This window comes from Mustela lutreola, chromosome 3 (genome assembly GCF_030435805.1).
Source record: "Mustela lutreola isolate mMusLut2 chromosome 3, mMusLut2.pri, whole genome shotgun sequence".
Classification (NCBI taxonomy): Eukaryota; Metazoa; Chordata; class Mammalia; order Carnivora; family Mustelidae; genus Mustela; species Mustela lutreola.
This window is the reverse complement of record NC_081292.1, coordinates 97,176,544-97,192,937: the sequence shown is the minus strand read 5'-3', so window position 1 is coordinate 97,192,937 and position 16,394 is coordinate 97,176,544. Positions and strand designations below refer to the sequence as shown.

At 43.2% G+C, this 16,394-nt stretch overlaps 1 long non-coding RNA gene across 1 annotated transcript in view; it reads right to left on the bottom strand.

Moving 5' to 3' along the window:
• The window catches only part of LOC131826883 (uncharacterized), a 198,370-nt gene extending 191,378 nt beyond the window's left edge, over window positions 1-6,992 (bottom strand). The window contains exon 1 of the long non-coding RNA XR_009351794.1: window positions 5,436-6,992. This is a non-coding gene — a long non-coding RNA (uncharacterized LOC131826883). The remainder of the gene's footprint in view (window positions 1-5,435) is intronic.
• Window positions 6,993-16,394: the final 9,402 nt, after the last annotated feature.

The following is a 16,394-nucleotide window of genomic DNA, read 5'->3' as shown; positions in this document are numbered from 1 at the left end:
TCCCTTGCCAAGGTAGATATGGTTGTAAAGGCAGAGAACTACCAGAAGAAAGAATCAGAGTGGCCTGCAGTACTGTTAAAAGCCTCTCACTGACCAGGCTTATATGACCCACATCCTGATTGCTTCCCTATCACCACTGGCAGCCACCTCCCCATTGCAGTCTTGTGCACCTATAATTGGAATTGGCGCCAAGGTTAGAGTTGAAGCTTAAGTCAGGGGTACATGGCCTCGGGCAGTGCTCTCCTGGCCCTCCCAAATTAAAGGCACTTGCAGTAGACCAAGAAAACTTTGAAAGCTCCTATCCCCTTCATTTCCTGCTCAGACTTTGGGGAAGCCAAGCTGCAGAAAGGAGCACCATGCATTAGATTCTGGGTGCAGTGCAGTCCTTGGGGAACACAGAAACTATTCCCTGGGTGGAGCAGGATGCCTTGATTCACTGTCTTCTCAGCTCAGACACAAAAAAGGGCTCTGATGCAGAGCCTCAGATCAAGGAGCAGCAATGAGAGAATGCTTAAAAAATAAAAGCAGATAACTTCGCCTTGAGCTACTATCAACCTTGATCATTTATTTACAGTCCTTTCTCTTGGGGTCATGCATGAGTGCTCTGAAGCCAGAAAGTGCCAGTTCCCAAAACCCCCTCAATTTTCTGGGACTTGATTAATGGTGCTACTTGTGGCTTTATTTGATCTTCACTAAACTTCGGAGTTGAACTTGCCAATTTGATCAGAAATATATTATTTTTCATATTTCTGAGTTCCTTATGATAATGGTCCAGGATTAGGTCCTGGGATGTTCTCACCAACTGCTCCTCATATTGGATTTAAGTTCAGGGAGAGCGAGTTTATTTGTTTGTCTGTCTTAGAGCATTGGACTATTAAGTAAAAGGGTCCTCAACATATGATGGTTCAACTACAATTTTTTGACCTTAGGATGGTGTGAAAGCAATACAAATTCAGGAGAAACTATGCTTCAAATTTTGAATTTTGATCTTTTCTCAGGTTAGCATTATGCAGGACTATCCTTTGCTGATGTGGGCAGCAATGGTGAATTGCAGTTCCTAGTCAGCCACAGCATCACAAGGGAAAACAACCCACATAGTGACAACAATTCTACCCTTACGACCATTTGGTTTTTACTTTTAGTATAACATTCAACAAATTACAGGAGATAGTCAATCAATACTTAATGATAAAATGGAATTTGTATTAGTGATTCTACCCACCTATAGACTAATATAAGTGTTCTGAGCAAATTTAAGGTAGGTGAAGCTAAGCCATGACATTTGGTATGTTAGGTGCATTAAATGCATTTTCAACTAAATGACATTTCAACTTACAGTCAGTTTATCAAGACATAACCCTATCAGTGCACCTGGATGGTGCAGTCAGTTAAGCATCCAAGTCTGTTTAAGCTCAGGTCATGATCGTATGGTCATGGGATAAAGCCCTGCATCAGGCTCCACACTTAGTTTGAAATCTCCTTAAAACTATCCCTCTCCCTCTACCCCTCCCCCTGTGTCCACTCTCTCACGCGCGCACACTCTCTCTTTCTCTCTCTCTCAAATAAATAAATAAATCTTTTAAAAAAGGCATAACTCTATCATAAGTCAAGAAAGATCTGGTATTATGAATGAGTGGGGAGCCTCCTTTGCCATAAAGTGCCATAAAGACTATATTATTTATGGCTTCCTCTCTTGATATATTATTTGAATATGCTAAGTCCTTTTGTAGCTGGCTTTTGTATAATATCTCGGTGATCATTATTTTCTGTTAAGTGGTGAAATTATTGTTTCTTACTTTGCAAAGTTTTATAGAATAGATTATGCTTGCATCATAAGTTATACAGCAAGCTTAGAATTTTTGCTTGCCAAATTATTGCTGGTACTGAGGAGATCTGGACACCATGATGGAGGTGGAATCCACCTATCTTTATCTATTTCTCAATACAAACTGAGATGTAAAGGTGGAGTAGCCACTTTACCCTAGCTTTTCCCAAGGCCCTGTGGCCTGAACAGAATCCCACTTGTGCCCTGTCTTGGCTCCACAAACCAGAGGTCTGAAATTGTCATCAGCCAGACTAGTACTGCCTAAACCCCATCATTGAGTCCTAGGAGAGGAAACAAGAGTGGACACTTGTGGGAAGTGAAATGGAATTGTATGGGAGAATGCTCATTCAGTCAAGAAAGAGTTGAGCATAACTCCCAATTTCTAGGCTAGGCAATGGGCAATGAGGGACACTGGACCTGTCCCAAGTTAAGAAAGAAGATGATGGCTTCAGTTTTGGATCAGTTTGGGTCTAGATTGCTTGTGGCACATCTCAGGGATGCCAACTAGTGTATGAGCCAGCAAGAAGAATGGAATGTAGATTTGAGAATCAGTAGTACTCACTCACCAAACAAACATTTATTGAAGTCCACCTGAGCATAGGATAAGAATAAGAAATTCTTGAATAAGAATAAGCCTTGAATAAAAGATCAATGCCTGCTCTTCTGGAGCTCATAGTGAGGGTGGAGGTGGGAGTGTGGAATGGATAAATGTTAACTATATGCTCACAAACATCAGGGGGCTGAGACCAAAACACAAGAAAATGTGGCCTTTAGTGGAGATGGGAAGACTCATCCTCTCAGAAGGGTGCAGGAATGAGGCTGATCGTGAACTGGGTATTTACCCTAAAGATACAAATGTAGTTATCCGAAGAGGCATGTGCACCTGAATGTTCATAGCAGCAATGCCCACAATAACCTAACTATGGAAAGAACCTAGATGTCCATCAACAGTTGAATGGATAAAGAAGATGTGATACACACACACACACACACACACACACACACACACACACAATGGAATACTATGCAGCCATCAAAAGAAATGAAATCTTGCCTTTTGCGACGACGTGGATGGAACTAGAGGGTATTATGCCTAGCGAAATAAGCCAATCAGAGAAAGACAATTATCATATGATCTCCCTGATATGAGGAAGTTGAGAGGCAACGTTGGGGGTTTGGGAGGTAGGAAAGGAATAAATGAAACAAGATGGGATTGAGAGGGAGAAAAACACAAGAGACTCTTAATCCCACAAAACAAACTAACGGTTGCTGGGGGGGAGGGGAGGTAGGGAGAGGGTGGTTGGGTTATGGACATTGGGAAGGGTACGTATGGTGAGTGCTGTAAAATGTGTAAACCTGGCAATTGACAGACTGGTACCCCTGGGGCTAGTAATACATTATGTGTTAATTTAACATTTTTTTTTAAAAAGGTGAAGCAGTGTTGATCTAGAGACCGCATCAGGACAGAGACAAGCCCCATGCAGACCTGTCTTCTACCAGGGCTGTGCAGTGTATGAGACAACAGTGAGAAACAGCTCAGGAACAGAGTCTGGAAGGGATAGAGGATAGGTCAGAAGAAGGCACTGGAGGAAGGCCAGGGCACTGCCCAGGGTCTTCTGCCAACTAGATCTCCAGATGAGCAGGGACACAGGGGATGGCGTGGGAACAACAGGAATCTCCTTTCATTTCACTGCCTCTGCACAACTGGAAGAGCAATGTGGGAGGAGGGTTGCTTCGTTTTGCGGTGTCTCTGAGAGAAGAGGGAAAGTGGAGAGGAAGTAAGAAGTCTCCCTTTTCCCTTTCCCCTTCAGCATATGTAGAAGCAAGGATTTTGTTCTCTGGCTGACTGAATCTCTTATTCTTATGTGAAGATCACAATATCCCATATTCAAGCCTTCAGCCTTTATTCAAAATCTAAAAGTAGATTTGTTCTTTATGTTTGATTAGTACTCAAAAAATCTTCAGGTTATTAAATAAGATCAAATTTTGATAGAGTAAATCCAGTTTAAGTAAAATTAACTATGAGTGACTCAGGACAGGATAACACACTTACTAGGCCAGGTTTCCCCCCCGCCCCCCATTTTGAATCCTTGATTGCAAAAACTTAAAAATTTAGGAGTATTACAGAGAAAAACAAAAGCCTTTTTTGGGGAAGTCTTCCCTATCACCATGATAACAAGGAAGGCATCTGTAAAGTTAAGGCTCAGGAAGCTCCCAGGCCTCCCCCTGGGAGGGAGGAAAGCAGTTAGACAGATCTTCTTGTGGCCTCACTAACCACACCCCCTCTCATCTGCAGCCACCCAGAGATGTAGAAGACCCCAGAGGAGAGTGAGCCAATGGGAAGAGGCCAAGGTGGTGCCAGCCCCATGGCTAACTAAACCAGCAGTGCTAACCTGACTGCAAAGCTGCTCATAAAAGCAAAAATACCTGTACTCATGATGAGCAATGTTGGCAGATGATATGCCTGGCACTGCACTGAGCACCTTCCATGCATTCAATATTCCCTGCACACCTAAAGCTGAGGATATTATTATGATCCCTTTGGTCCAGGTGGGGACTGGAGGCTCCCAGAAGTTAAAGAATTTGCTAAACTCACTCAGCTTGTAAAAGGCAATGCTGGAAATCTATCATGGTTCACCTGAATCCCATAGACGCCACACATTTCCTTAAACTCAAATTTATTCAGGTGGGTCCACAGTATTGGATGGCTCAGTGATTTTCCTGAACAATACTAGATCACACAATTAACAGTTAAATAAACTTTGCTTCATTCATGAAATAGAGTAATACTCAATATTCAAAAATGATATTTTTTCAGAATTGTCAATAATACAAGAGAATTTTCATGATGAAATATTTCATGAAAAAAGCATAATGTAAAAACCTATATAATAAACTGTATATCCATATGTACATATAAACTCAAACATTCACCATTCACAGAACAGTTAAACAAAAGTTAGAATATTCATTCAATAAAATGCTATACACACTTAAATATCAACATTGATATTTCTCAAAAATGCAAAATTTAGTCACAAAAAATTGAAAAATAAAATTTTTAATATATCTTTTATACACATTTTAGAAGCACAGAAAACAATATTCTAAATTACTCATGGATACTAGTATGTAACATACAAGCCCCCAAAACACAGAGTGGAAATATACACATGGAATCACAATTATTGTTGGAACTGGCCCGGGGTAGGGGCTTACAGAGATTGCAACTGTATGCTATGTTGTAATTCTTTAGAAAGTAAAAAAGACATGATAAATGTGATCTATATTGACATCTGTTGATTCTAGATGGTGGAGATATATATATATATACATGTATATATATATATATATATATATATATATATATATATATACTATATAGTGCATGCTTGTTACATTTGTAGTTTTCTGTAATTTTAAGATTTCTATATTGGAATTTATATGCCAAGGAAAGTTTAAAAGGAAGTACATAAAATATTAACAACTCTGTCCTCTGGGTGGTAATGTTATAGCCAATTTTCATTTTCTTCTTCAGCTTTCTCTGTACTTGTAAAATTTTCCCTATTAGAATATGTGACTTTTATAATCAATAGAAAAATAGACTTACCTCCCAACTTTCCAAGAGCTAATCCATTTCATGCCTCTGGGCTTTTGGTATAAAGCAGAACATATTATCGAAGTCAGGCATACTGGAAAATTAAGAAGTGAATAATGTTGGATTTGACAGTGAATTTCTTTCAGAAACAGAGATTTTCTACTCCTGTTGTTGTTTACATTTGATCTTTATGTCAATTCTATGGCCACGCGCAGATACCATCCCACACACATGTGGGTGCTTGTGCACATGGCACACTGCATCTCTGAAGGTTAGAACCCGGCCACACATTAAGGACGATCTAGTGCAGCTTTCTTGTTTTACCAACAGAGAAACTGAGGCTGAGAAGGGTGAAGAGGCTTCCCTAAGATCAGGCAGCAGGGCCAGAAACTGAGTCTGAGTCCTAGCTGATGTTTTCATGGCTCCACCGGTGCTGCCCAAGTGCTTTGTGGACAGTGATGGTACCCAAATATGAGGAATAAGATGAAAATATCACCAAAACAACCAATTGGCATTATACATAAAAAAGTAAACATAATTTGTGTCATATATAAAAGCTAACATAACTATCTTCAGTAAGGCCCAGATTTGTATCTTTATCCTCAAAACCCAATTACCACTCTGAGTAAGAGTCCTTTCCTTTATTGAATACAGTCTGTCCTGGAGAATTGCGTTTGGATTTCCACAGGCATGTGGAGGCTTCTCAGCCCACCCTCTCTGTGGAGTGCTGATTCTTACTTACTATGCTGACCCTTTCTAGAGAGAAGGGCCCCACTAGGCCAAAACCATGAGTATCCCTCGCTGCAGTTCTCTAATGAAAGACCTGGTTCATGGACTTGCTGATATTTTCCATGAAGGACATGGGATCTGAAGCAAGTCAATGAGGCCCAGTCAAGGAGTTGAGTCCTTGCTCACTCTGTCAGCCCCTTCTCTTCTCTTCTCTTTGTGCCTTGGCTCTGTCTTACTTCCAGAGTAAGGTGAAGAACCAGCTCCTTTGTCAACAGAAACTGGACAGCCTCTGCTGCCCAGGTCCAGGTGAGTCTGGCAGTGAGTCTCAACTGCACAGCCTAGGTGCAGCCTGCAACACTCCCACCTGAAGGACCAAAGCAGGGCCTGACTTGTTCAAGGTCCAGACCTTCCTCTGCCACTGCCATCCCCCGTCCCCATTGCTTGCCTGACCTGGCCCACCTGACCAACTTCTACGCTCACTGACTGCCTCCACCCCCACTCATGGAAGACAAGGCCAGTCTCCTTGCCTGAGACAAGTCTACTCCCTACTTCACTTCATCCTTATCTCCTGCTTGCATACCCCTCCTGAACACATGCACACTCATACATGCAAGCGTGGGCACACATGCTCATACACAGCATGTTCACACACATACATGCATACCACATACATACATGTAGGCACACACCCTTAAAGCCTACTTTATCAGTTTATGATTACTTATGATACAGAGCCAAGAGAAGTGGGCTTTCCTGCTGGTCTTCCCAGCCACCCAGAGCTGGCCTGTCCAAATACTTGCCAACATCCCACCCCACAGGGTCTAGGGTGAGGGGCCAATATTTTTCCTTTACACTCCATGCAAAGGCATCCATTCTTTACCCATTAGCTAGATGACAAAATCAGCTACCTGGCAGAAGAGACATCCAAAATTCCAAGGTGGTGTCATGGTGGTGGTAGTGGCTGTTATTCCCGATGTTATCCTTCCTTCATTAATCTAAGCCCAGGGCAGGCATTTTGAGGCATGTTAAAGCAGTACTCCTGCAACCCTGAGGCAGGGTGAGTTGAGGAGGAATCACTGTCCTGGGACTGTTCCTCCCTTTCAAGGTGTGTCTCAGAGGCCTGTGTACAGAACAGAAGAAGACACACCTCCCTGGCCCCCACCTCTTGGATGGCACCCACCCCTTGCCCGGTCAAGCCCTCCCTGGCTGGGCTATGTGGGGTGAGGCTGGGGCCCAGAGAGTCACCCCTTTACAGAACCCTGCCCACGCTCCATGCCTCAGGGCCTGTCCATTCAACAGGCATGCAGAGATGGCATGGCCCCTTCAGCCACATCCCGAAATTGCACTGGCAGACAGTAAGGAGGAGGCCATGATCCCTGCCCTGGGAGACAGCCAGACAGAGAGGTCAATTTGCTGGTCTGCTCAACTCAAACAAGACAACCTGGATAGCTGTCCTTCCGAAGCCACTTAAAAACATAAAGTTGAATAGAACGCAAAACGATTGCACTGATGCTTCAGTGAAGTTGAAGTTTAAAGTAACCTTTCTCCTCTCTTCTGCAAACCTCCCATCCTCCTGCCTTAGAGTTTTGTTTGGGAACTGGCACTACCCTCAAGATAGGACAAGCAGCAAGTACTCAATTCCTGTTGAAACTGGCTGGATCCTTAGGGGTTCCCTAAAACCTCTCCAGTCCCTTCCTCACAGGCTGGGCTCATGGACTCACAATCCAGCAGGGACAATGTGGCCACCCAGCAACTCAGTGGCAACTCTGCGGTGCTGGCCTCTCCGCATTCCCACCTTCCCCTCTACCCAATGGGGGATTCCAGGGCCTTTTCATTGAAATGGGGAGGGGAAATTATAATTAAATACTTAAGAAAATAAAAAATACAAAGAGAACTATAACTGCCTATGTGCCCACTACCCAGAATTAACAGATGTTAGTATTTCCAAAAGCACCGAGAAGATTCTAAGGAAATAAACAGTACAGCTACTGTTAAGTCTTCTCTGCACTCCCTCCCCATCTCATTCCTCTTCCCTGGCCAGACAGACAAACCTTGGTATGTGTTCCTCCCATCCCAGGAGTCATATTTTACTCTATGCATCCAAAAAGACAATACAGCATGCTTTTTTTTTTAACTATTTACAAAAAGTATACTGAATTTATAATTCCAAAACATGCTCTCTTCACTCACCATATTCATATTCCAGCTTTAAGCTCTCTTGCCGTTGATTCATATAAATCTAGCTCATTTGTTGTAATTGCTGTTAGAATGCATGCATGTGAGTATAGCATGATTTATTTAGCCAATTCCTTCGTGGTGGGCATTGCAGTTCTTCAGTACTGTAAACAATGCTCCAGCTAACAGCCATATTCACACCTTCACACAGAGGAGTTTCCCTGGAGAGAATACCTTGCAGAATTTCTGCATTGTGGTTTTGTTCTTATTTGGTTTTATCAGGGCTCACCAATCCGGCCGCCAAAGGCACAGCCAAGGTTCAGTCCTGCCATCAGGGACACTATGTGTCACCTGCCTGCTCACACTCGTGGCCTTCTTAGCGGCATCTCATGGTCGGGCACCTCCCAGACCTGGCAGCTGATCCTATTAACCACTGGAGGGTTAATCTTCTGAGATATGCCAGGTCTTGTCCTGTGACCATTTTCTTCTAAGTTTGCTAGTCTTCTGTCTTACATGAGTGTCTCCCTGGGGGAGAGGCTCACATCTGAGATGAAGACAAACAGTGCTGTTTCTTGTCTCCTTTTCTCTCTCGGGCAAATCCCCTTGTCAATGTGACAACCCTGGTCACACTGAAGCAGCATCCTGAGTGGACCCAGAAAGTGCTGTCCCTCAGAATAGGGGTAGAGGGCAGGTTGCCAGGCACTTGTGATTTGAGGGGCTCAGAATCAGCTCCCTGTCCCCTGGCTCTTCAGCTGAAGTGGAAGGAGGACTCTCTGGCCCACACTGAGGGTCCTAAGGTCCTAGAACAGGAAGAGGGAGCCCCATAGCCCCATAGCCTCACTTACTGCACAATCATGAGTGGCTTGTGTCACATCTAATAGCTACTAAGTGACTAAGACCTGGTTTAATTCATTATGAGTGTGATATCTCAGCATCAACTTCAGAAAGTAATAGTGAGCAGGGAAAGAGGGGACATGAGCAGGAATAGTGACACAGCTCCCATGGTTCCTTTCCCATAAGAAGGCAAATGAACAATCACATCGTGGGGTGGGGGTGGGGGACAGGGACAGGTTAAGAAGAGAAGCAGGGGTGCTGAGTGCTATGGTGGGCACCCCTCCCTAGAGCCAGGACAAGACACTGGACTCAGGTCCGTTCAGCAATCTGAAAGGGAACAGCGAAAAGTTTGTTTTCTCCAAGAGCTGATCTTCTTCAACAAATATGGTGTTAGCATGCAGAGGACAAAAGAGAAGAGGAGGTCCTCAGAGGAGCTGGAGGAAGCTGGGAGGAGAGGCCCAGCCAGCACTGGACAGGTCCCATCCTAGGGCTTAGCCTGGAGCTCCGGGGAGAGGTAGATTACCAGAAAGGAGTTCTGCCCCTGAGCCTGGCAGGACTGCTTTGAGCTGAATGAAAGCCAGGGATCCTCCCTCAGGGTTAAAACCTGCATTAGCCCAGAGGAAGAGAGCCTGTAACAAAGTTTCTTTTATAACTGCAGGGCGGAGGCAAGCACAAGGACTCAATTAACCACAGCCCAGTTCCCCACCTTCAACACTATCCATCCGTAAATCCCCCACGGAAACTGGAGAACACAATACACCCAGCCCTCTAACAGAAGCTCTGAGGGGAACAAACGGTCTCATATACAAGGAGGTCAAGGCAAGGAGAAATTTCCCACATTGTATTAACAAGAAGAGAAAGTCTTCATTGAGCCACATATATTCAAATGAAAAGAAAGGATATAGCATCTATGGAAAATATGAGAACAGAGAAATAAATAAATTAACAGAAAAAACATAAGGCAAAAAAGATAAATAATCCACTCTGGGGAGAGACAAGAAACAGTAGGAAATGCCCCCAAAATGTTGCATGCTAAAGCAAACCTGACACAGCCATTAAAGGTAGATGTCTCTGCTGAGGTATCTGGGGGAAGTGTGGTGAGGTCTGCAACTTGAAATGCATCAAGAAAGATGGATGGAGAGAAAGGAAGAGAGGGAAAGAGACCATGCTCAAAGCATGTATAAGAAGAGCTTGATGGGATTTGGGTGGTAGATGAGTGGATGGTTGCTGAAATTCCATTGTCTTTTCTGTATGTGAAAATACATGTAATAAAATGTGTGGTGAAAAAATAATGAATACTGTTATGCTGAAAATAAATAAATTTAATTTTAAAAAAATGTTGAGGAAGAAAGATACTCTTCAAAACCATCATAAAAATTACATGAGGAGCACCTGGATGGCTCAGTTGGTGAAGCATATCTGCCTTCAGCTCAGATCATGATCCCAGGGTCCTGGGATCAAGTCCGTGTTGGGAATCCCTGCTCAGCAGGGAGTCTGCTTCTCCTTCTCCCTCAGCTTTCCCCATTGCTCATGCCTTCTCTCTCTCTCTTACTCTCAAATCAGAAAAAAAAAAATCTTAAAGAAAAAGAATTAAATAAGGCAATGATGTGGAAGGGCTTGTACACTGCTGAGGATTTACAGATTTTAAAATGTGATTAAAACAGTATAACAGCATAACAAGGAGAGATTAAAGAAGCAAGGAAACAAAGAGACTGCCTTTCAGAACTAATAAATAAATTAGAAATAGCAAAGGAAAGACAGGGTGGGTCATCGCATTCCCGGCAAAGAGGAAATACTGAATATAATCAAAATGAATGCAGAATGAAAAAGCAAATTGTTTAAAGTAATTTTAAAAAGTCAGTGGACACAAAGAGCAAACAAGTATCCAGCTAATGGATAGTTGGGAACCCTAAAATAGGGGATCTACCAAATGGAAATTAAAATATTTGAAGGTTAATAAGACGCACCTGAGTGGTTCAGTTGGTTAGGCATCCAACTCTTGATTCAGCTCAGGTCATGATCTCAGGGTTGTGAGCTGGAGCCCCATGTGGGGCTCGAAGCTCAGCAGGGAATCTGCTTGAGGTCTCTCTTTCTCCCTCTACCCCTCCTATCGGCTCTCTCACTCTCTCACTGTCTCTCCAAAATAAATAAGTAAATCTTTTTTAAAAATTATTTTAAGATAAGTGAGAAGGAAATATGGGTAGAGAGAGGGATACCTACAGAGTGAAAGGACACAGCACATTCCAGAAGAAAATGATATAGCAAATCAACACTAAAGGATATCTTAGCAAGCTTTCTCAAGGATAGAGAAGAAATTCTTTAGACATCCAGGCAAAAATAATAGTAATTATAATTCCTTACAAAGAAGGAAATAGGGCTGCCTCCAGATTTCTCCCATCCCCACTACATTCCAGAAGACCGCAGGGGAAAATATTCAACATTTGTGGGAAATAAACTATGACCTAAAAAATTTATACTAAGCCAAGTTGAGCAATAGGCAATTTCAAACATGCAAGTACCCAAAATACTGCGTCCATGAAATTCTCCTGAAAGTCGTGCTGACTAAAAACAGCCAGCCAGCCAAGGCATACATGGCAATGCCTGGAACAAGGACTGGAGATGGACCAGAAGGGGGTTACTTACAGAAGTGTGGGCAAAGGTCCAAATTAGACTCTCCATGTCAATATGCTAACATCAGCCCCATGAGAATGGCATCAACTAAGCATACTTGGAGGTACAGGCAGGTGAGGGATTTGGAACAAAGTCTATCTAATATTTTCCTATTCTCATACTTCATAAAGGGCTGTCAAGTACTGTCTAGGAAAATCAATCAATCAATAAAGAAATGGAGTTTTAAATCTATAAACATGAGAACTATGAAATAAGACAATCAACCTCCATATCGTGGAAGAAAATATACAAAGTAAAAACACAGAGAACATTAAAACTCAGTATTATAACAAAAAAAAAAAGATGATAGATCTAAGACCAATCATAACAGATATGTCAGTAAGTGGATAAACTCTATAAAAATCTATTTGCTGAAAAGAAAGAGACTCATCTACAACAAAGTCACTGAGAAGCCTCTGCAGACATCCCAGCTAATGCAGACAAAGCAAATCTCGGGTGTGACAGTAATACGAGTCAAGACAATTTGGGGAAAAGCATTATGGAGGGAGAGAAAGGCACTCTATAATGATAAAGAGTGTAATATACAATAAAGTTCTGTCAAGAAAATTTATGTACCAAATAATGCTGCATCAAATTATAAAAAGAAAAACAACCATAAATACAAAAAGAAATAGAAACGCAACAGGGGCAAACAGATTTAAGTCACCTCTCTGTCTGCCTACACCAATCAATCACATAAACACAATGACAAAAGATGGGGGGGGGGTACGTAACAAAATGAATCAAAATGTTTCAAATCATGCCCAGCAAACAGAACCTCCCTTTTCTAAGGCCCACTGGTCGTTTACACACAGCAGCGCCCCCTGGGTCCCCGGACCTCAATGGCCAACCTACTGACAGAGCTGTGGGTAAGGTGAGGGGGGCAAGGGAGGAAAGTGGGGTACCTGGAGCTTGTATCTAGTGAAGCACACCATCCCACCCCAGGACTGAAGAGGCAGGTGAGGGACTCTGTGGGGAGCCAGCTGGGTGAGGAGGCAATGCCTGCCCTGCCCTCTGACCCCTCATGGACACTAGCCAGCCCATGCAGGCAGGCTTGCTTAGGTGACAGCCACAGAGGTGCACCTTCTGGGACCCAGAAAGGGCAGGACAGGGTAGAAAATAGATTGGAGATGGGCAAAGGAAGAAATCGCAGCCCGGAAATCTAACCAAGAGGAAAACAAAAGGGAAATGCCCCAAGTTACAAGTGAGAATGAGAAATGACAGAAAATAAATTCATGAGACATAATAAAAGCATATTTTGTTCAAATCCATGCAAATACATATGAAACGTAGAAGAAATGGATGACTTTCCAGGAAAATGTGAATTACCAAATTTGAATATAGGGGAAAAACTCATAGAATACAGAAAAAAATTAGCAGATTAATTATTACAGGAAAATATTTTGTGCTTTCAATTCCATAATTAGACATTTTAGCAAATTCCCTTATTTTTCAAGAAGTTTTCTATTGATTCTCCTGCTGATTTCAGGTACACTATTTCAGTCACCTGAAAATAATGATATCTTTGCTCCCTTCTTCCCAATTTTTATACCTTATTCCTGTCTGTTTTCCAGCTCTAATAACGAGTCCTTTCAGGGAAGTGTCAGAAAACAGTGGGGAAGTGATCATCTTTTCCTCATATCTGCTTTAATGGGCATGCTGTCAGGGAGTCCCTGCTCCACGGCATGCTGGCTTCTTGTTTAAGTTTGTTTCTCTTGCTGAGTGGAGGAAGTCTTTCTATTCCTGCTTTAGATGTGACTGTATGCATCTATCAAACGCCACTTTGAATTTCGTGGAGATAATCACAGGTAGTGTTTTTTTTTTTCCTTTCTTGTGACTTTTTAATACAGGAAATTGATTCCCAACTATGTTTTGTAACGTTAATTATTTTCTGACAGTAAAATATCTTCATTCTTTGAATGAACCTCCACTGGTTGTACTACATTATTTTTTTAATTTGTTTTTAGACTTGATTTGTTAGAACTGTATTTCAAGTTTGGGCATCAATCAATATGTACTTTTATTTTTGTGCTCTCTTTATCAGATTTTGGTGTGAATTTTATGCTAGTTCTGCAAAACAGTTTTGATATCTTTTTCTAACTTCTAGAACATTTTTTTGTTTACATTTTTACATGTTTACACACACATTCAGATTCTGTACTTTGAAGACATAGAACTCAATCTGGACCTGGTAGTTTGATAATAAACATTAGGAAGAAGGAGGCAAAATTATTATCTATATATCTGGAAGAACTAGGAGAATCCACTGGAGAAAATCTATCTGAAATATAAGAGAATTCAGTTGTCCAGATAGAGAATTGACATTCCAAAAGAATTAGCTTTTTTCCAGGTAGTAAGCTACTGGAAAATACAAAGGAAAGGAAAAGATGGCTTTTCCATCCAACTCCGGCCACCCTCATGTTACCCACTGCCCTGTACCACCCCGTGGGGCACAGGCACACACAGATGGGTATCTTCACCTAAATCCTTCTCTACCAATCCACTAAACCTGTAACATACACTAAGAACATGATTATTTTAAAGTTTATTTTATTTTTAAATCTATCTTTAAATTATATAATTTTAAAAAGAATTATTAATGATGCAAATATATAAAATCTCACCAACACAGCACTGTTTTAACAACTAATATGGAAGGAAGAGAAGTCCCCTCTAGGAATATACATGCCAGTCCTACTACTTCCTTCACTCCTGCTTTCATTATTAGTATGGTCATCAATCCACAGCTTATCAGCAGAAATGTTTTTAGACCACTTGTCAATTTTATGAGGTAAGTTTAGTGAAACATTGATAAAGTCATCTGTAGGCATAGAGACCCTGTCATGTTTCTGGAGAGACCAGAAAGCCTCACACTGCCTTGAAGACACATCCTCACAGAGGGAGGAGGGGAGAGTGCCTGTGTCCACTTACATAAAAGTTATCAGTAAGCAGGTCCCCAGCTCCCAGGCACACTTGGGGACATGGGACCCAGCATATGCAACAGCTGTCTATCAGACCACGTCAGGCAGGGTTTGGTGAAGACTCTAGAGACAGTCCTCTTAGTTGTGGAAATTGTTTTTATGACTCCTGGACCCATCAGGAGCAAGGACTCCCCCAGAAATTATCTTGGCAGCCTACAGCACCAAACAGCTGACCCTCATAAGCTGTCATCGCCCACCACCAAGGAGGAGCATGTTCCCTTTCTCCTACCAAATCTCACTGGGTGCCCCTCTCTGGCTGCTCCTACCCAGACTGAGAGGAAGGGCCCTCTAGGAGATGCAGCCCAAAGCACATCGCTGCACTGATGCAGAACAGAAGGTAGAGGGTGGCAGGGGGGACCACAGGAGACAACCAGGGGTCTCCAACAGCAAGGGCAGCAGAGACATAAATGCGTCTCCCCCAACGTGACAGTACCTCACAGAGCTAGAGACACACTCTGCAAAAAATGAAGGGACAAAGGCCTGTAAGGCACAAATCTGTCTCTGGAAAACGCTCATCACATTTCCAGCTCAGCCACCATACCCATTTGAGATCCTGTATCAGTGAGTCGTGGAGGAAGAGCCAGCAAAGAAATGGGTAAATACATACAAATGTATGCACAATAAGGCAGAGAACTCATATGCAGCTGTTACATCCCTAGTCTGCCTTCACGACTTCCTTTCCCCTCTACCCATGACTATTCCCCCTGCCATGGGCCAGCACCTCCGCTTATCAGGGTTCTTCACCTGGCCAAGTGACCCACACCTTCATTCTTAAAGGATCTGAACTATGAGTAGCACAGCCAATACTGGACTGCTGTAGCCCTCCCTTAATTTTTACCATGGCATGGAGCTCATGTGAGCCGCCAAGGCTCCCCCATGTGTGCCCTCTTCCACAGAGTAAGGTGGCCACTCTCACCCACCCACCTGTCCCCAGATGCTGCACTGCCTCTGCCGTCCTCACTCACTGCTAACAGCTGTCCTGCTGCACTAACAAGACGGAGGGCCTCTACAGACTGCCCTTTACCCATAATCCTGGGCCCACAGCCTGCCCTTCCACCTGCTGCCATCCAGCATGCAGGTCTCCTGGGGGTCTCTGGGCACCTCCAGCCCTGTGTGTTCCACCTCTTGCCCTTAACCCTGCCACCCACAGTCTTTGCCATGTCTGCTAACAGCAGCACATCCTTCTGACTGAGTGGGTCAAAACCCCGGCATTGTCTTTGATGCCACTTTCTCTGAGACTCTGTGTCCTGGGAATTCTGCCAGCTGTGCCTTTCAAATGCATCCAGCACTGGGTCACCCTTTGCTACCTTCCAGCTAACATGCTTGTCCCACCTGCCATCAGCCCCTTCCATATTATTGCATGTTCCTTCCAACCAACCTTCCCCAGTCTGTTTCCACCACCCCAGCAAGCCTGCTGTCTCACTCAGAGGGGAAGCCCCAGCCCCTGTAAAGTTTTGAGGGTCCCAGGGATTTGGCCCCGGCTCTGACACTTGACCCTCCAGCTACTCTGCAAGCAACCTCAGTGAGACTAGGACGTTTGTACTTGCTATTCCCACTCCCAAGAACATTCTTCCCATAGATA